This window comes from Triturus cristatus, chromosome 2_2, assembly GCF_964204655.1.
Source record: "Triturus cristatus chromosome 2_2, aTriCri1.1, whole genome shotgun sequence".
NCBI lineage: Eukaryota > Metazoa > Chordata > Amphibia > Caudata > Salamandridae > Triturus > Triturus cristatus.
Genome location: NC_140582.1, coordinates 1,163,957,007 through 1,163,979,252, shown reverse-complemented (window position 1 = coordinate 1,163,979,252; position 22,246 = coordinate 1,163,957,007). Strand labels below are relative to the sequence as shown.

Sequence of the window (22,246 nt, the reverse complement as noted above, 5' to 3'; positions counted from 1 at the left end):
GAGATAGGGCCGGCAAAACTTTGGCATGGTTAGAGAGAAGAGAACAAGGGGATAGATGGGTGCCGAGGCTCACACTACCAAATGGCGATACGCTTACCCATCCCAAGGATATTGCGGAGGTATTTGCAGATCACTTAGAGAAGATATACTCCCCCTTTACTACCTACACAGTGGATGATTCCCACCAACTCCTCTCAGATAGTAACTTACCAACACTCTCTGAGTCAGATAGGGACACCCTCGATGGTGACTTAACAGACGAGGAAATTCAGAAGGTCATTAGCCAAATCCACTCTGGGAAAGCAATGGGGCCCAATGGCACTTCCATTGAGTTCTAGAAAGTAATGGCTTCTCAAGTGGCCCCACACCTAGGGCCATGTACGATGAAAGTTACGAGACGGGAAAACTGCCCAAAGACCAGCATCTTGCCACCATAGTGGTTATCCATAAACCAAGGAAGCCCGTGGATAGCTGCGGCTCATACAGACTGATTTTGTTAGTCAATGTAGAAGCTAAGATATTAGCGAAAGTTCTTGCCACTAGGCTAGTTGCAATTATCTCCTCCTTAGTTCACCCTGACCAATCTGGCTTTATGCCAGGGAGGAATACAGCACTCAATATCTGTCGTCTACATAATGTGCTCGCACGCAGAGAATTCATGGAGGAACATGCAGTGGTTATGTCACTAGATGCCTCTATGGCGTTCGACTCTATACAATGACCATATCTATTCGAAGTTCTGGTGAGGTTGGGATTTGGTCTGAAATTTTTGGGCTGGGTGAAATTGCTTTATACAGATATACAAGGGCAAATTAGAGTCAACAATTACACGTCCCGAGCATTCACACTGCGGAACCCAACAAGGCTGTCCTTTATCTTCACTGATATTTTCCCTTATGCTAGAACCACTTGCGGCATGGATACGTGGGGATGTAATGGTAAAAGGTCTGAAATGGGCAGAAGATCAGGAGGATCGAATATCCTTGTACGCTGATGATATACTGTTATACCTTGCCTCCCCATATAAATCCATACATGCTGTCTTGAACATCTTCACGAATTTTGGAAAGTATTCTGTTTACGGGATAAATTGGAGCAAGTCGATTTTGTACGTGCTCCGGGGACAGGTTTCTCGTCTCCCGGTGAATTGTATGATAGAAGTGACTAGGGATGGCTTTCGGTATTTGGGAATCTTTTCATAACCGCAACTTAGCCCCTCCGCTAGCCCGGTTTTGAGCGGATGTAAAGCACTGGAAGTCCCTACCTTTGTCCCTAGTGGGCCGCGCTGCCTTCTTTAAGATGCTGGCTCTCCCGCGCTTTTTATACATTCTCCAGAACTGCGCAAACCGTGTCCCAGATGCATATTTCAAAGCGGTGGAAAGTGAAGTCTGCACATTGCTGTGGGACGGCAAGGCCCCTCGTGTTGCAATGAAAAAATTAACAAAAGGGTGGTACGATGGGGGCATAGCTCTCCCAGACCTTAAACTCTATTACTGGGCCTCGCAATTGGTGGTGGTGAACCACCGAATATACCACACCCCTAATGATCCGGCATATGTTCTGGACGGATACCAAACTGGCCATTCGGGTTACCTAGGCGCACTGTATTCCAAAGTCAAGAAACGTAGATATTTTGAGCCCACCTCTCACACTATAGGGATCTGGCACCAGGTGAATTCACGCCTGGGCTGGGCCAACATCCTCACAAAAGCGACGCCACTGTGGCATGCCCAGAGACTGGGCACTCTATGTCACCAACCCAGGTTCGACAAATGGGATATGATCGGGATTTCAGTGGTTGGAGACGTGATAAAAAAGGGATCTAGTTTTAACGAACTCCAGGGCCAATATCAAATGGCTCAGGGTGAACTGTTTCGATACCTACAAATTAGACACGCCCTCAATGCAGTTTTTCCAGATCTCAAAGACATCCCAGAATCGCCGCTGTTAGAGGATCGACTGTTGAATGGGCCATTACACTCGAAAGCCATATCCTTAACTTATAAAAAATGATGTAACAACCTGCCCGATACATTTAATAAACTTAGAGAGCAGTGGCAAAGTGACCTGGGGCCTATTGACGATGAAGACTGGCAAACGGCCTTAATGTCCCCTATAGAAGCAGCTTCCGCCTGATACAACTTAGGATCCTACATCGGTCCTATCTAACAGGGGTCATTCTGGCCAAAATAGGCACAAGGATGTGCTCTGTCTTCGGGGGTGCAAACAAACAGCTACCTTTTATCATACGATCTGGGAATGCCCTGTGATACAGCATATATGGGAGGGAGCCACGACTCACATTCAGACTGCACTGGGGAAGGAGTTAGCTCTCACACCGCAACTGGGCCTACTCAATATATGGACAGCCACGGACCTCACAGAAATTGAGCAACAGCTGGCAACATTAGGATATACATTAGTTAAGCGAGAGCTAGCACGAAATTGGGGGGGGGGGGGGGGCGGCGGACCCACCGTCCATCGATGTATGGGCGAAAGAACTCGACAAGTGTATGGTAGCGGAAAAAGAAGTATTTATAACACGTGGATGCCCTAAAAAGTGGGACAAGAAATGGAACAAATGGACCGTTTACTGTGGAAATGTATGTATACCTCCAATGGTAGAACTGGAACTGCGTAGAGGTGGAAACAGAGATACAATTACTTTGTAAATGTAACTTGTTGACCCCTGGTCATTGTAAGATGTACTAGATAATTGCAATGAACACTGAACGGTACTGTAGATATGATTATTATTGAACAGAGTTAAAAAAAATGACAAAGGTTAAATTGGAGTAATACGTGAGGAAGGCAGTAAGATTTTAACACACATTAAAAAACCTTAGAAATTCACTGAAAAGGACTACTGTTTAAAATATAAAAAAGGAGGGCAATTTACCAATGATATGTAACAGGCATAAGTATAACTTACCCCGCTGGAATGCACTACTTATGGCCTTACATATTATATCACAAATTACATCTGAAGTCTATGGTAGTGCAAGCTATACTTATGTCTGTTGCTTATAACCTGTTTTGACATTTTATCGTTTTTTCACCTGTGATTTATATTTATCACTTGCTATAGGCAATTCACACGTGCTCTGGGCATATTATGTGTTAAATCTGGTAATTCCTCATGCCCACAGGTTTAGTACTCAACTCAGAAAAGCAGTTTTATATTTGCAGCATGCAATTGTATCACACAGTAAATCTGATTACAATTGTGCATGTGATTCTTTTCATATGCGATTTTAGTGAGCAGTATTTACGCATGCAAAAAAATCACATGCAAAAAAGCTTTTAATTGAAACGAGTGAAATTGATGGGTAAAGCCATGAAGTAATTTTACTCCGCCTCACTCATAACCAGGGCCACAATGAGAAAAAACTGTTCCTGGTGGTAGTCCCTGTGTACCAGACCTATTCTTTGATCAGTAGTGTTAATCCTTATACATTATGGGCCAGATGTATGACCATTGGCATTAGCGACTCGCAAATTGCGAAAAATTGCCAATGTACAACAGTGTCAGAGATACCATTTGCGATTCCCAATGGGGTCGCAAATTGCATGCCTCATCAATATTCATGAGGCAACTTGCGAACCCATTGGGAATGGCTGGCCCTCCCATAGATGGTGGCCTGCTGGGTCCAGCAGACCTCCATGTCTGGGACTGCATTTAAATGAAGCAGTTTTTTTCCAATGCAGCCTGTTTTCCTCAAAGGAAAACGGGATGCATTTAAAAAAACAAAAAAAAACAAATACATTTCATTTAATTTTTTAAGAGCAGGTGGTGGCCCCTAAAAAATATTTTCACCTGCATTCACAAAGGGGAAGGGGTCCCAGGGGACCCCTTCCCTTTTGCGAGTGCTTTACCACACTCTTTAAGAGGGTGGTAAATTGCGAGTGTTTTGCGACCGAAATTGGGGTTGCAAAACATTCTTACATGGGCCTCTGACTCGCTATTAGGAAGTGAGGCTCTTGGAACGCCCCTTTCTGATAGCGAGTCGCAAATCCAATTTAGCGAGTCGCAAATAAATTGTGCCTCGCTAAATAGGGTTTGTACATGGCCCATTGGTATTTTTGCATGCGCAAACGGGTCGCAATCCCGTTTGCGCATGCAAAAATAGGTCGTACATCTGGCCCTACGTTTCCATCTAGTATGAATTCCTACAGTCTGTGGTGTTACAAATTCTCAAAGGGCCCCGTGCAAGGTAATGTGAGGGGGGTCCCATTACCTTGCTGCCTTGCTGCTTGTGAGTGTTTTGTTTGCAGCTGGCCAACCCACAGGGGCCTCCTTTGAGGTGAACGGTGTGCCCCCCAACACCATGAGGGCCTCTTTTATGCCCTTGCTACAGTTACTTGATAAAAGAGAAGTCTGCGTAGCTGCTTGGGTAGTAATCAGCTCTCACACAGCCTGGGCTAATCTCATTATGCCATAGCTGTACAGTGTTCCCTGAAGAAGGCTTAAGTGACGTCCATGTTAGTTCATATGAGGACGACAAGCCGATAGTGCCATGCGCTCTGGGGCATGATGCTCATTGCACTGCAGGGATTATCTGAATAGCTTCTTAGTGAATGCTCTGAATGCAGGCCTGTGGTTAGCACAGTCCTAAAGACCTGTGTGGTGTTAGATCTTCTGAAGATTCTCAGGAGAGGTGGAGCCCTCAAGGCAGATGTCATTAGACGGGAATGCCTATGACCTGTTCTACCCTCAGTGATGTGTGCTGTTTGGATCAAACGAAAGTCTACGGCTGCCACGAGGTGCCACCTAGGGATAGGCTGGAATGATGTATGTCATTCTCTGTTTTATGTTTACATGATAATGTTTCTTCTTTGTATAAATGGATCAGTCCACTGCTAGACAGCCCTGACCCTCTGGTAAGACAAAAGGCATTACTATAGTAAGAAGTCTAGAATGAGTTGTGTATCTGTGATCCTGTGTTCTTGTTAAGTGTAAATGAACTTGACAAGAACACAGGAAGACAGATACACAACAAGAGATGTTTGCTGCTAGGTATGGGCTTTCCCTTGTATAAATTGCATTCAAGGTTGTATAAGCGGAGCTACCTATGAGCAGAGAGCTGTATCTATTGCTACATAGGTGTTGTCATCTGGAAAATACACTAACGTACTAGAGGTAATTGGCATTATATGCCATGCATTGGTATTATATGGGTACACACTTTCAACACATGGCAGATGCCATTTTACATACAGGTGCTGACAATTAGGCCTTAGTGATTTACAATCAACCTGTAAATATTGCTGGTTCTCCACCAGAAATGTGTGGTGCCCAGTGAATATTTATTGCATAATGTGGGAAGTCCACCTTTGATTGGAACTTTGGCGAGTTTTGAGAGCCTCTGCAGAAGAGTGTAGACCACAGGGTATCATGCCTTTTACTTTTGCTTTGAATCCATGAGGTAGAGATTTGATCTCTGCAGGACAGGTCTGCAGTTTATGACACAGGGACCCAATATCAGGAAGTACTGTATTTATGTGCATGAAGGAATGTAAGGATGAGATCCCCACCTAGAATTGCACTGTGGCTCCTAAATTTACACGAGGAAAGAACCTAAAGGAAGTGCCTAGGCTCCATTGCATATGGAGTGTTCAGGACCTCCACATCTCCCAATCTGAATGCTTTATTTGTTTTGATTTTAGACTTTTTTGGTACAGATAAAGTTGCATATAGTAAAAGGTTACTATATAAAATGAGTTGCTGTTTTTTTGCTGGTTACACGTAGAATAGTTGATGAAACCTGAGTTGCAATGTAGAACATGCAGATATTGAATCAAAGAAGATTGCAGCCAGAAGACAGAAACTATAGTGCATTTATGTATGTACAAATGGGCATCAAGAGATCAGTGATCAGGGGTGAAAAAGATGAAGATTAACGTGCATAGATAGCTGGAGGGATGGGATGATCAACAGAGGGAGGTTTCAAGTTCCACGAGGTGGGTTTTCAGAGATCCTCAGATGAGTGAGGAGAAGGATTGGGTGCAGAACCAAAAGCTCTGACATGCGAAGGAACTCAGGGGTTTTGGTACGGTAAGCAGATGGAGGCTGTGTGCTTATGCCAGAGAGATCCTTTATTGGATTCAGAGGGTGAAAGAGGGAAAGAAACAGATGGTTTTTGTATCCACAGCATATCAAGCAATACAGTTTTCAAATAACAATGACAGTATATTATAAGAGAAACCAAAGGAGGAGAAAACACCACCAAGGACCAAGGGCCTTATTTAGATATTGGAGACAGATTACTCCGTCACGGTAGTACCGGATATCTCGTACACCGAAATATAAATCCCATTGGACATAATGGGATTTATATTTCAGCGGACGGGATATCTGTCACCGTTGTAACGGAATAACCCATCTGCTGATATCTAAATGAGGCCCTAAGTCTTGTTGGACCAATTGGGATGAAGTTGGATGCAGAAGAGGGATGTGCCACTGAAAGCTGTCTGGATAACATCCAGAGTAGGACGGGGTTAAAGAGGAGTGAAAAGTCAGTAATAGAAGAGAGAACAAGAGGCTTATTTATTGAGGTGATGAATTGGCCAGAAGAGGCACTGGAAGGAATGGCAGAAAAGGTAATGAGGACCAATTTAGTTGGGAAGCTACAAGGGTAAGATGTGCTGATGTGTAAGAGTGAGCAATTGGAAGCAGGAGTGTGGAAAATATTCCCTAACAGTGGTAATTTTAGAAGTAAAGTATAGAGAGCCAATACTTCCACAAGACAATATAGCAACTTCATAGCACCTCCTAGTGGTGACATCAAAGCACTACAAAATGGCCAAAATATTGGATTTTTGTGGTGTGAGGGAAGCCCTCCAGCAAACAAATTGTTGTTATACCTGCAGTGCTCACACCGTACCTGAAAGTATGTGGCAAATATTTCAGCCACAAGTTAGGCTAACATGGGCAGGGTTTCTACTACTAGATAGGTTTTGAAAGTTGGGTTAACAACAGATATTATGTTTTGGTAAAAGGATACTTTTGCTGCAACAGTTACATAGAAGAGTGTGCTGGGGCAATTTTGTTGGTGTTGAGATTTCATATATGTGGGATTTCATTAATTTACCCTAAGGGAACAGATTTGAGTGCTTAGATGGGTGGCGTAATCCATGGCTGCAGTCATGGGCCGCGACTGTGAGGTTTTTTAAGGGACATTGGAAGTGGTGAGCTGCTCAGTGTAGGTTATTGATGCTCTTGAAGGATGTGTTTACTGAGTAGAGAGCTTTAGACATTTGCTGCAGGAAGTTAGTGGTTGTGTTAAGATGATTTATTCGAACTGGAATGATTATTTTGGTAGAATAGCAGGCGGAAGAATGGAGGTAGTCATAATGTAAAAGGGTTGAGAAGCAGGGGAAGGATTGATGGTTGGAAGGAAAGTTACTAGTAATGGTGGAGTCAAGTGTTTTACTTTGTGACTGAGTGGTAAGAGAGTGATTGTTTAAAGTGGGTGATTATATAAAAGTTGTCTGAAGAGAGTGGTTGGTTGGTTTGTTTTCAGATCCAGGTTAAAGTCCGCAATGACCATGAGATGGGTAGCAAGAAGAGCAGGTCTGGGTAATCAAAGAAAGTATCTGAGGTATCAGATGGGTGAGTGGATGAAGATGGCATGGTTAGGATTGAGGACAGAGAAAGTGACATAATCTTTTGGGCCACCGCAGGTCTCAGAAAAGGTTATTAGGTGAAGAAGAGGTGTATAGCTGTTGTAGCAGTCCCTGATGTATGAGGCTGTTTCCGTGCAGATCTGGCATTTGAGAGACAGCAGGAGGATTTGATATTAGAAGGTTTAATAGATATCTGTAGAAGATTCAAAATAATGTTGAGGTGAGCGCGTAATTTGTGCCGGTGGTTGTAGGTGGTGGTCATCTGCACTCACTTTTTGGTGACTAGGAATTCTTCTACATTAGATTTTGATCAGGGCAAGATAGCAGAAGGAAGAAAAGTGAGAAAGGAGAAGGAAGAGAACAATAAAAAACAGAGACAAAGGGAGAGAGCAGGGTTGAAAAATATACCGGAGGAGATCAGGAGGCATGAAGTATATGGTGGTGGAAGAAAGAGGTGGTGGTGGAAGAAAGAGAAATGAGGGGGACTGAAAACTGAGTAGCCTTGCTACTTGGAAACCCCGATATTTAACAGCTTTGAAAGCGGGCTCCTAAGAAAAAACCTGGGGCCCTGCATTTATATAGTTATTAAGCACTGGGGTTTGGTAATGTGGGGGTGAGGTAATTTACATGGTCATTTGTTGGGGATAAAGATGGGTGCCTAATGGCTGATGTAGCTATATGGGCAGGAGTGTTGTTTAAAAATATTACTGACAAAGGGTAGTAACTGTGGGTAGCCATGTGGCAAGGAGGAGGAAAAGCATTAGATTGTGAGAGAGCATACTTCGGATGTGTTGTGGGGACACCAGGCTCGCAATGAGTGGAAACGTACAGAGAGCAGGGTTTACAATATAGAAGGGGTCCTTACCTCTGTAGTCCAGTATCCAAAGAGTATCATCTACTAGGTGGTTTGGTGTTACTCAAGCATCTGGGGAATTTTTTGAGGTGCAAAATACCAACCATGCAATGGATACAGTACAGGGATGTGATATTTTCCAGGCAACTAAGTGCACAGAATTGAGAAGTGCAGGTGTAGCAAGCATCGATTTACAGCAGTGCAGGGGCATCAAGTATTTAGTGGGAGCAGTTCACTGGGGTGCAGGGCCATCAGGGGTGCAGTTTACAAGGGTGTTCAGAGGGATGCAGGGGAACCAAACCAATGAATGCAGTTCATAGATACATGCGTGGAATCAGAATACTGTTGTCAGATTATCATCTGAAATAAATATAGTGTCCTAAATATCTTCCACCAATATAGCCCTATTGAAGCTAACAACAGAAAGTATGGACCCAATGGGAGGATGTTTTTGTAAACAATATTTACAACACAATAGTTATCTCACAAGATATTTGTCAATATGATAGTCTGACATTCAACCTCAAGAACATAGTGAAAGCATTCGCTTGGTGTGCATCACTGCTTGGCACAAAATGAGAACACTTGAGATGTGTGCAGGGACCATAAATATTTTAGGTTAGAGGCTGTATTTCTACTTACTTTCAACTAACTATCATCATTGCATTGGTATGTCCCACAACCGAAGACCAAAGTGGCCAATCGGCCCAATTGTGATATTCTTTGTCAAGGTCAGACTATTTGGAAGTTTCCTTAGATCACAGTGCAGAAACTGGAATCAGGACAGACTCAAAATCTAGTAAATGAAAAGGCATATTACTTACAGAGAATCTTTGGTGCCTTGATCTCGCCCAAAAACTAAAGGATCTCACCATTGTTGTACTATCGATTCACCTATTTGCTCCATCTGCCACACTATGGGAGGTCTTGCTGCCCTAATCAGATACATTATTGCTCAAGTGTCCATTACTAGCATCATGGTTCCTCTGCCCCAGCATTGATTTGCTTTATTTTGTGACCATACCGGGCACCTTCCATATTTGGATACACATTTTCTACACTATTCATGTGAAATAAAAACACTGGTTCATAAATACCTTTGCACAGGTTCCTCTGAGAAGCTTTGAATCCCTTGGATATTTTCGAGTCATCTAGAGATAATAATGTCATTGTTTCTGCAAATTCTTCCTTGGCATGTTTCAGGATATATTATTGGTATTCTTCAGTTCATTCAAAAATACACTTGCTTTCATTGGAACCTCCAGATTTAAGCCCCTTTTCTGGTCTAATCCAGTATGGATCCAGTGCGCAACTTCAGACATTCATTCCCGATTTCCTCTGTAAACAGGTTTCTGACATTTGTGAGGGTCAGAACGTTTTGTAGTAGAAATGCAGAAATACAGATGTGGAGTACTAGAAATAAAGAAACAAAAAGTTAGTAATCTAAATATGTAGAGTACATCTTTTTAAGAAAGACAATCTATAACTAGTTAATAGCAGTTTTAACTAATAATTGATAAAACAGCGTTCTATTCCTCTTAGTAAAATGGAGGCAAAGGGGTATTGTTTTGAGGATAAAGAAGAGGAGACAATAGGGTTTTGACATGGAAACACACAAGGTGAATATGGAGGGTCCTCCTGCAAATGACAGTAAAAATATTTAATCAATTCACATCTGACAGTTATATCAAAACATTTAATACACTAAATTGTTTATTGATTTTATTGACTGGATTGAATCCTGGTCTTTCTATGATTGGCATTTTAAAGAGTCTTGAATTCAAGAATACTTCTGTCTGTTTGCTGACCCATGCTGAATGGACTGCTAATTTCCATATATTTTTAAACATCGTGCCTCAGCTCTGTGCTGAGAGTCAAGTGAAGACCTGAGTTAGAATTGAGCAGAATTGGAAAATACTCCAATTTCTGGAGCAGTGCTAACTTTAAAGGACCATCGACCGATATTATTTTCTCCTCCATATGACAAGTACATGGAAAAAATTCCAGTTTTTGATTCTACTCTGAATTTAGCATTTACTGCATAAATTGCACAATTTTCCATTACCAGACAACTATAAATCAGATCCTCAGCAACAGGCAGTATGGTAAATGTTGATCAGCACATGCTTATCTCATGTACCCAACACTCTACCGCATTTACTCTGATCAGCATCTCAAAGCCTGCTTTTAATTGACCTGCCTTTAATACACAGTGTTTGAGAGAAAGAGCTATTCTGCTGCAGGCAACACTGTTGTTGACACTGTAATAACTAGTATCAGTTCTTTTTCAAGTGGCATGCTTTGTAATAATCTTTTCAATATATTACACCAACAGCATGATTGATGGGGGCAAACACCCAATGAAAATCGGTAGAGACTATGGGAAAGCATGGTAACCTAATCTCTCCACTTTCTGAGCAGACACTGTTGCAGCCAGCATATTTTAAACAAATGGGGAGGAATCTACATCTGCACAAATCACAGAACCAAAATGAGGCACTGACCCCAGCATGCGTGTGCCTGCTTCCATGCCTGAAAGGACACACAAGAAATAACCAGTGGGTGTCGGGAACTTCAACAAAGTATGCGTTACATGTCGTCATGGGTGCCAATCAAGGTAGATGGACATAGGCATTAGGTACATGTTGTATTTTCTCAGGACAAGAAGAATGTGTGAAATGCTCCCACATTCTAGGTGGAATGAGTGGTCAAGGAAACTGTAGAACCTGTGAGGAGAGAGAGAATGTTGGCATGCTGGCCAGCTCTATCTTCGCCTGATCTTGTGTGAATAAAAGATCTTTTTTATCTTTATGGGCCATCGTTTTTTCACTACTAATGAGGATGGCTGGCAAAGAGGAGAGCGTCCTGTTAAATGGGCCGGAAGTGGAGGAGCAGTGCAAAAGAGTAGTGTGGCTAGTATTCTGCCAGTCCTAAAAAGGACCTCACTGATCTTTGTTCCTTGGTGATCAAGCCTCTTCAATGGGCTTCACCTACTTCGATTTTGGTGACACAACCTTTTCATCCAACCAATGTCCAAGATTTTCCAGACGCATGATGCAAATATTACATTGTTTGAACTTTATAGCAAACTCTCTATTTTGAAAGGTTTCCGGGCACTTTAGACAAAATGTCATCATATTTTTCTGCATTCTCTGCTAAAATCAGTATGTCATCTTGAAAATAAGTAATTTGAAAAACTGGTGCAGCTACCTCTGAAATGCAGACGAAGCTGCAGCTAGACCAAACAGCATTCGCTTGGACCTGAATGCTCCTTCAGGAGTGGCAAATGATGTAAGATGCCTTGAATCAGGGTGTAATGCAATTCTGTGATAGGCGGAGCGACAAATCCAAGGTAAAAAGTATACTTGCTCCCATCTCACCGATATTGGGTCGAGGATAACTGTCCGCCCAAATGGGCTTATTCAGGTCACGCAGATCTACGCACATTCTCAACTCTCCATTTGTTTTTTTAGCCAACACCACTGGGGCAAACCATTCTGAAGTCTTAACTTACTTTTTGTAATTTAATTTTTTTATTTTTATTTAAAGTCTTAACTTACTTGATAAGTCCTGCTTTGCACAGCTTCTGCAACTCCTCCTTTAAAGGCTCCCTCATCACCAAAAGCACAGTGCGAGACTTGTGCACCCTTGGACAAACACACTCTTTCTATATGATTCTATGAGCAAAACCTTTGACTAAACCTAATTCACTTCTGAATACCTAGGGAACTCTCTCCCTGTATTTTTTTGTCACACACCAAATTTACATCAGACAACACCCCGAGAACCTGATTGGGATGGTTGGGATTCAGCCTTATCAATAAGTATCTTAGTTGAGGCCACACCAGCAAACATTACCTATCCTTGGCAATGTACACCTTGGAATGTATCTCCTTGAGCCCACGTTCCAGGTGGGACGAGTGGGCAAGGAAACTGTAGAACCTGTGAGAAGAGCTCCCTCTTCCCATCACCTGATCTTGTGTGAATAAAAGATCTTTTCTTATCTTTATCTGCATCCATTTCTTCAGTACATTTATTGATCCTTACAGTTTGCCATTCACAATTTGTATATCTTGAATATTAATTTCACATATTTAATATCCCAAAGCAGAATTAAGCAACATTCTAAACTTGTAGCATGGAAGTCGGAATGGTGAGTGTTTGGTGTATTCTTCCCAAACCAAGATGGTGTGCACATAGTGAGAATACCATTCCAAGTAAGACCAAATGTGAATGTGATGGCCTTCTTTGAACCCCAGCCTATCAAGGTGCTTGCATTGGAGAACCATACTTCCCAATGGCCGTTTTATGACTGCTAGCATTTCGGTCCATTTAAAGACTGAATTGTGCTATGATTATCTCTAGAAAAACCTCCTTGTGGTGTCAGTTGAATTTCTTCAGTGGAACTGATTGCTGTTGGATGTGTATTTGTATAGACTTAGACATTTCCTTAAAGGCCATATTGTTTCATGACTGATTATATTGAAATAAAGTCATGTTTTCGTCTGTGGAGAAACAACTCCCATTCTTTTGAAATACTTTGAACAATATACTTGATTTGGTTTTATGAACAGATTTTAAACTGCATTCAATATTATTGAGATAGTTGACCAACTAAGTTCTGCATGCATATATCACCACACCACATAAGAGGCAGACTGTAGACTATATTTTCCTAATATATGTTACAGGGAGACCATTTATATTGTGTTCCAATGACATGATGCTATTACATGTTCCAAGGGTGTGCAGGGTGAGAAGGGAAGGAAGATCTTTTGTTTTCTTGACTACTAAACTCTGAAACACCCTTCCTGATGTAACTTGTAACTGATGTAACTTATGTAACAATGTGTAACTTGTAAGCTATGTTACTTTTCTCTTGTAATGCGCTCTGATACCTACGGGTCTAGCCAGCGCTATATAAAACTCAAGTAAATAAATAAGTAAACTATTGTGCTACGTACTGTACCCTCTGAATCAATCTTTTATAAACAACTAAGGACTTCCTCTTTGCAGCTCGGCTCTAGGTACTTTGATTCTGAAAAGTTTGGGTCTTTCTGACTTTCTGCTGCTGGTGCCGGGATGCTTCCTTGGAAGAAGCTGCACGCTCTAAAATATTTATTATTATTATTTATATTCACAAACCAATGATAGGTATATCATACACAGTATTTTAAATGGCGTGAGATATTTCAGTTCAGAAGATTATATCGTAAATGTTGATTCTTTATTCTCCCCTGACTCAAAAGCATGAAACAAATCTATATCAGTTCCTTAAGAGAGTGCTGGGCAGTGCCATATGTCTGTCCCAGTTCCCCTTTCCCCTGTGCTCTCAGGCGAGGCTTCTTAGACTTCTCAGTCTACAAGCTGGGCGAGATGGAGCATCATCACACTCCAGATATCCCTGCAGTGGAACAGTGAGTCTGAGAGTGGGTCTGTGATTACTCAAACTATCCCAAGGTTCTGCTAAAACAGACCACATGACAATGCAGGTGCTGGGTCAGAGCCTGATTCACAGAAGTATTTGTGCATTTAAATTCAGTTTAAGTACATAAATAAATATAAACAAGTACATTATTTTGCAATATCTGAATTTTACTTCCACAAAAGAAATTTGAAAATAGGTAAATTGCGCAAGTCTGGTGCAGTGTATGGAATCGTAAATTCTGGGTTAGAAATTAGTTTATGGGCATCCCTGGAAGACCCTACTGAGTAAGTATGCAAATCCCCACTAACGCTTAACTTTGCAGGTATTCATATACCCCATTCAGACAGCTCCTACCTCAAATATTTGCAGATTTACCCATCAACAGTAGGATAAATTGTGCTTCCATCATAGGAATGGGGAATTACCCCCACACCTATTACAGTTGTAGTAGAAGAGGCTATGCAGAAACAATAAAAAGTAGTCTCATGTGCAAATCCATTTTAACGTCAGATCTCCTTATGCAGAATCTTCCACCTGGCATAAATTGTGTGCATAAAAAATGCGATCCATGTGACAACTCTTAGAAAAGTGTGACTATTGTAGTATTCAAAGAGTACTCCACAGATTCGTTCTGAATCTTTGTGAATAAATTAAGGTCTGAATTGTTTTCCAAACACAGGGAGCAAATTCCAGATTGTTTTTCCCAATGTTTGTGGATCCTGTCCTTGCTATTATTTAACAGTTGGCAAATACATTTATTTTACTCTGCAGTTTAGTTTCAAAGCTTCGAAGAGAAAATCACGGCACCAGTGTACTCAGAGTGTTCAGTGCTTGAAGAGACTAGTGCTTGTGTTCTGATCATGCAAGGAGGACAATAAACCTACTACAATTTAGCCACTGCCTGCAGCGGAATATGTGTTTGCAGAGTGTTGCTTTTGGTAAACAGCATCCCCAGTGACGGTCAAAAGGCAATCTGACTCCCCATGGCCAGGGCTTTGCTAGAAGGACCCTCAAAGCTCAATTGAATTTTTTAGAGGAAGTCTTAAAAAACTGTCCTTACATTGAAAGTCAAAATACTTCTGTGCCTAAAACCGAGTGAACGGCTTCCCGAGGCGGCCGGTAAGTTTAGGACACACACGCACAAATACACATACACACTCACAGCCATGCATTCACACTCGCGCACACACACATCCATTCACAACACTCATTACCAAACATTCATACATACACACACGCATGCACCAAACATTAATAAAAAAACACACACACACTTACCTGCAGCTCTGCCTCGGAGGTCCCAGGAGGCTTGGGATTGCTGCTGTCTACCCTCATTGGCTGAGGCAGAAGTCCCAACAACATCCCAGAGTGGGATGGGGTCAGTGAGACTGCTGACCCCACCCCACTCTGTGATGAAGTGCCACTTATTGACACTCGACCCTGAGCGCTTCTGGGCTTAAAACTGAAGCGCCCAGGTGCGAGGCAATCAGTTACACTACCCCTCATCACTGAGGGGAGGGCCTCAGGGACCTTTGCTGAGCTGAAGAGGTCACGCCCACAGGAGCTGTGACTTCCTCAGCCCAGCAAAGTTCAGCTCAGGCAGCCAGGAGCCTGCGCATTTAGCGCATGTCTGGCTCCTGGCTGCCTGACCTGAAAATGAACAGTGTCTGTCAGGCTTACATTTGGCAAAAGGTTGGGGAGTGTGGCCCTTCTGCCCCAATGGGCTGGACGTGGCTGATGGCTTCCACATCAAAGAAAACAGAAGTGTGAAATTTAAATGATTGCATTAGTGTGAGTGTAACTGCTGCAGCGTTCTAACCATGTCTGTAAATTATGCCCGTCTCTGACATGTAAAGCCTCGCTCTCATACATGGTATTCTAGATCGTTTGCACACTCTCCCATGACTTCAGATCCGGCACCTTTTTTATTATTATGTATCACGTTATGATTTTCTATGGAACCCTTTGTATAAAAAGACACATAGGAAGGACAATTGGGGTGGCAGAGGCTTTGCGACCGATGCAGCCAAAGCTTGGAACACTCTTCCTCTATCTTTGAGAAGTATGACTGATCTCCTCCCTTTTCGAAAATCATTAAAAACATTCCTTTTCAAGTATTGATCTTTTTATTCTTCATCTTTCTCCCACCCATCCTCTTGCAGGTCTTCTCTATGTGCCAGGACACCTTTTTGGTAACAGTCGCGCTATATAAATGCCCATAACATAACATAACATAACATAACACATATGTCTGTCTGGTCTCTGCTTAAATACCTTGATGCTCAATTAGGGTGTTAGGGGATCCCCTAGTCATCCAATTCTGGGAGTCACAGATTACCTTTTCTTTTGTTAATAAACATTTGCAGACTTCAAATTGGCATGTGGGCAGATTTTTCTTTAACAGAGTTCAGGAGTTAAATTAGGTGTACATAGAACTAATTCATCTTTTTTTCAACAAAAGGGCAAATGGGAAGGTAGAGAAGCAAATGGGTGTTGTGGGAGTCCTTATATGGGCATAGGGATTAGAGGAGGGACTCAGGGAAACACTGGTGGAAAAACATCTGGATGGGGTACAGTGCTGATGGGGTACACATTTCTGAGGCTCCCAATGTGCAATTCACAATTTAAGCACAATACAACAGAAGGAAGTCTGTGACCCCCGTTGCACATATTTTGGAGGCTTGCTGGCTTTTTTCTTAACTTAGGAATGTCCAAAATAGAAGTACATGAAGCCCAGACGCCGCTCCCACGTGGTCTTTTCAACTGTGGTCTGATCGGACAGACTCTGCTGTCTAGTAAAGCAAGAGGAGGCCAGATAGAATGAAAGTATTTTCACTGCTTTTTAGGTCTCGGCTAGCGAAGGCTGCGCTTGCGCAGTCTCGATTGCGAGATTTAATGACTTTGAGAAGTGGGGCTTTAACCCGCCCCTCTTCTCTCCTCTTCTCCATTGGCTGGCCTCTTAAATGCTGGTCAGCCATTGGAGAAGAGCTTTGTCTCTCCAAACAAGCCCCGTCCTTTTCGGATTCGGGGGCGTGTTTTTTCGATTCTTTCTCTCCTCAAAACACTCCCCGAATCTGAAAAGGACGGGGATTGTTTGGAGAGACAAACAAGCCCCGTCCTGATCTCCGTCTCGGAGGTTTGCTTGACCTCGGAGAAAGGCGGTGGTAATTAGGCAGTAATTAGGCAGTAATTATGATAGAGGTCTCCCAGGACCTGCCCCACGTGAATGATTGCTTTAATATCTTGAGCAATTTCAGCTTCGTGGCCAATTACGGCGCCTTCGTGCTCCGTGCAGACGCTATTGGGAGCCGCGGAGCTGATTAAACGGCTGTCGCCCCGGAGCGTCTGCGGTGCGCAGCGGAAGGGAGCGGGGATGCATTTTGATGTGGAAGTTAAATCGCGCATGCAGAATATTGTTATTGCAACGATCCACTGTGGGCAGAATGATCTGCTGGGAAAGAGAGAAGTCAGTGAATGATGTGTGGGAACGGCCGCCTTGTGGTTAGACCATGCGAAGATGAGTGATGAGTGTTTCTGTCTGCCTTTGTGGGACCTCTGCCAAGGCCCTGCCCACCCGACTCATCTCTTATAATGATTTTCACATAGAGTGCTTCTGGTAAACAACAATTTGCAATACATAAAAGTCAGATGAGTGATGCATGTTTCTGTCTGCCTTTGTGGGACCTCTGCCAAGGCTCCGCCCACCCCGACTCATCTCTTATAATGATTTTCACATAGAGTGCTTCTGGTAAACAACAATTTGCAATACATAAAAGTCATGCGCGTTAGGCACCCGGGACAGCACAGTTTTCCACCAAATGATTCCGGTGCAGTCACAGCCAACAAGAACAAAGCGCCTGTTGTCTTGCCACTGCAGTGCCCGCTTTATAATATTTGAGTACATGACATCTCCGCATGTCGGCCAAACCATCTCTAGAAGGAACTTCATTCCGACCCGCGCCCCCTACCGGCGACAGCAGGCAAAGCGCCGAGAGAACAGCCTCCCTCCCTCGCGCTATACGTAGCCCCGAGGCGAAAGGCCCTGTTACCTGCAGCTTTGTACGTGACAACTCCCCCGAAACAGCTGGGAGGGCCCGGAACGTAGGGCTCATGGTAAACAACAATTTGCAATACATAAAATTCATGCGCGTTAGGCACCCGGGACAGCACAGTTTTCCACCAAGTGATTTCGGAGCAGTCACAGCCAACAAGAACAAAGCGCCTGTTGTCTTGCCACTGCAGTGCCCGCTTTATAATATTTGAGTACATGACATCTCCGCATGTCGGCCAAGCCATCTCTAGAAGGAACCTCATTCTGACCCGCGCCCCCTACTGGCGACTGCAGGCAAAGCGCCGAGAGAACAACCTCCCTCCCTCGCGCTATACGTAGCCCCGAGTCGAAAGGCCCTGTTACCTGCAGCTTTGTACGTGACAACTCCCCCGAAACAGCTGAGAGGGCCCGGAACGTAGGGCTCAACTCCCGTATCCAAGTGTCGGGTCTTTACACCCCGATTACCGCTTTCGATCAGTGGCAGGTCTAGCGCTGCTCTCTTGCTAGAGATGAGCAGCATGACAGCAGCACAGGATTGGCTGAAGTGGGCTGCCTGGACGTTCCGCAGGTGCCTGCTCTGCACCTAGCGGTAGGTGGATCATAGTTAAATCATCTGATTTTGCATTCAGAATATGCCAATTTGAATTGATTGCCTGGCGTACTTTTACATTCAAAACAGAATGTCTCATAATACATACTATTAGCAGATCTTTTTTTTATTTTTTTCTTGACAGATTAGGTGGTCTCTATCATAGAATCTTGCCCTTTTAAGGGGTTTCTGAATAAGCCTCCGCGGATACCCTCTCTTCAGGTGCACAATTTATAAACAAAAACTAAAAAAATAACCTGCAAACCGATCACCTTCCGTTTATTGAGAAGCCGACGGTAGTAGGAATTCCACCCACAGTACACTTTACAATCGATGTAATTATGTGTTATGTTTAGACAGAAACACTTCTTCGCTACTAGACTTAACAATGTTTAGACTGTTTTACAAAAGAGCGGTGATTTTAACATACACATCCCAATGAAAGTGCGCACGTCACACTTTATGAAATTATAATTTCAATATTCAGTCAAATAAGCGTCAAGTTGAAGAAGGCGCTATATGGAGCCAAATAACAATGCCGTTTCTTTAAATGTTTTAAAAACAAAAACATAAACAAAAATAATGTCATGAGCAATGCCAATAGCTCTAACTTTAACAATGCCGAGACCATTGCATTGTAAATGCTTGTTTCTGATTGTGCATGATTTTGGGGTATTCTGTAATGTGCTGGTGGCTGAATATAATTTACTCTGGTATTGCCTCATCTCTATAAATCAATATTTGATGATTTAACCATAAAATCATTTCAGTTAGCTGGTAACACAAAGATGCAATGGTCTTTATGTTAGATTCATAGATTTGTAATAAATATCTTATGAACAACTGCTCGCGTGTTGCAATTCGCCTGCAAACATTCTTTGGGGCTTAAAGAATCACAAGTGGTGATGTTTTATCAGTAACAGTAATTTTTTTTCTGTTAAAGCATGTCTTTGCATGCATGATATACTTTATGCATCTGTAATGCAATTGAAAATTACAAAGACTGAGCTTTAAACACAAGTCGAAATCTGAGTCCTTTGCCTTAAAGTGCCGCAAGATGCCGCGCGCCAGGCATGCAGGCTTAAGCAAAACATAATATTCAAAGGCACTAAAAATATTTGATTTCATCCCACTTGGGTGATGTTTTATAATTTAACATGACAAAAGCTCTTTGCAGCGGATGCAAAAGGGATGCTGTCCCTTTAAGTCCCTGGCGGGGAGGTTCATCAGGTCACCATCCTGACGCATTTATCCCGGAAGGGATGAACCCAGATGTGGGCTCATCAGCTCCTGCTTTATGCATGACTGGCCTCGTTTGGAATACTGCCTGTCAGATGGACTGCGGCGCGCGGCGCGCAGCGCGGCTTCACAGCGCCCCCAGTCCACGCGATCATGTCTGCGCAGTGCCAAGCAGACAGCCAGCGACAATGCGCAACCGACACTAATTGACTTTAAGAGCAGTTGGCCTACTGTAGGAAAAATATTCAATGGTGTCTGAGGGATCATGCCCCCATGCTTAATGCAAGAGAGAGCGGCAGTGCCCAATGCAGTGGAATGGGGAGTCTTCAGAAAACTGCCTACGGCAATGCTAAAGTGGTTTACAAAAAATGGAAAATAAATTAAATGTCATAGTTTTAAATGTTATCGTGATTTTTGTTATTAATAATGTTGGTTTCTTAGCATTTTCGAAATTAACACAGAAGTCTTTTACATGTTCAGCTTTGAAGAAAAGCTGGTTCCTAATGTTTATTTTGCATGCATTATATTTTTTTCAATTATTTTGTGCAGCATGAGTGACAGATAACCAAAGCTGCTTCTAGTGTAAGGCAAGCGTTGAGGACAGCATAGGCCACCAACAGCAGGAGGGGAAACACTTGCAGGCCTCTCAATTCAAGTTTCCCAGCCAGGTCCATCTGCGAGCAACTTACCCAGTCCAGGTTATTTATTTGCAATATACTACTAATAATCATGTTTATCTCATTATAAATTCAGGAGTCACAAGTGCCTGAATATAAAGAAAGCACGCGGTCTTAAGGGTGTACTGGGTGCACCTTTTTATAATGTTTAAATGTCTCAATAAGGCAGTCATGCGGTTGCGTCATTACACTAAATTCTTTTCGACATCATGCCGTAAATGTCCAGTATTTGTAATGCACGAACAATTACCCGAAGGTGTCAAGGTGCAGGGGGCCGTTGGGAAGATTATGCGAGCTATTGCCCAGAGTCACATGGTGCTGGGCTGATCGGCCGCCAGGGTTCAAACCGTGAGCCCCGGGTTCCGGAGTCAGTCGCCCTGGCCGCTGCGCCACACCTCTTCCACAAACTTCTCCAGAATCTTAACAGTAAATGGTAGCAGAGATATTTAATGAAAGTTAGAAAGGATGGAGGGGGTCATCACTCGGCTTTTTCAGCAAGGGCACCATCCGGATGTTCCATGCTTCTGGTACATAATCACTTATTGCGGAGCTGTTACAGACCTCAAGTAGTGGAGGTCTGAGGACCCCAATTCCTGCTTTCCACAGGGCTGAAGCCAAAGGTTCTAGTGGGCATCCGGTAGTAAACGAGCTAGCAAGAGAGATGAACTGTTCCAAAGAGAGGCTCCCAATGGGCCTAATAGATGCCCCTGCTCTGAGTTGCCAGTTGTCATAGGTAAATCCTAACCTCTGACCCTCCCATGGAGATGAACAGTCACTACGGGGGACCAAGTTAAAAAACAGTAGAGATCATATCTTCAAAAAAATTTAACAACTTATCTGCAAACTCTTGAGTATTCTCAATTGTGTTGGCAACACATTTTGGAGAAGGAGTGCACAATTTGGAACATCTCCTTGGTGGAGTTTTCAGGCCCAAGAATTTTGTTGGTATAGAATTCAGTCTTTACAGAAACAATTTTTAAAAAATATTTCTTCAGGGCCGTCATCAGCACCTCCCTAGCCAACACAGAGTAGCCACTGTGCCAGAGTCTTTCCAACTGTTTGTAGCCTATCTTTTCCTCCTTCAGTGCCGGCAAATACCATAGAGTTTTAGTAGTGCACCGCTTACTACTAAAGCTTTTATAAGGAAAAATGACATCCAAAGCTGCCCTCAGCATATCTTCTATAACCTTCCCCCTCAGTATATCTTGAATATCCCTCAGTGGTTGATTCCAGATTAACAGTGGGGTTAGAGTCCCTCAGACTGTGAACAAGGTCTGAGATGGACCGTTTTGCCCACGGACCCTTCTTCTGTGATTTAGGTAATAGACTCTTCTAGTCCGTCACTCTAGGGGTAGACATAAGAGGAAACACCACAAGAAAGTGATTCAGCCACACCAACCGAACGCTGTTCGTACAATGGGTTAACTCTTTTGGTCCAAAGAGTAAGTCCAGTGTTTAGCCTTTAGAGGGTGTAGGGCACTTGACTTACATAGATAGTCCACAGGCAGCCATGCTACTAATACGTTTGTCAGCAATGGGACTTAAAGGAGAGTCAGCCAAGATGTTAAAAGTTTCAGAATACTAAAAAATTGGTGCATGTTAAGGATGATGGAGTACCAGGTCAAGCAGAGGGTCAATAGAGGCATAAACTAGACCCAATGGGCAGTAGCATATTATCCCAATCAGCCAATGCCGTAGTAGGGGAGGAAACATTGAAACCCAAAGTGTCTGCGGAGGGCAATTCTAGCAGAACCAGTTCCCTGACCGAGAGTTCATCCTTAAC

At 43.0% G+C, this 22,246-nt stretch overlaps 1 long non-coding RNA gene across 1 annotated transcript in view; it reads right to left on the bottom strand.

The window, feature by feature from the left end:
• LOC146863290 (uncharacterized) overlaps positions 1 to 22,246 on the bottom strand; it is a 354,056-nt gene that overhangs the window by 135,060 nt on the left and 196,750 nt on the right. The window contains exon 6 of the long non-coding RNA XR_014978589.1: positions 9,577 to 9,892. This is a non-coding gene — a long non-coding RNA (uncharacterized LOC146863290). The remainder of the gene's footprint in view (positions 1 to 9,576; positions 9,893 to 22,246) is intronic.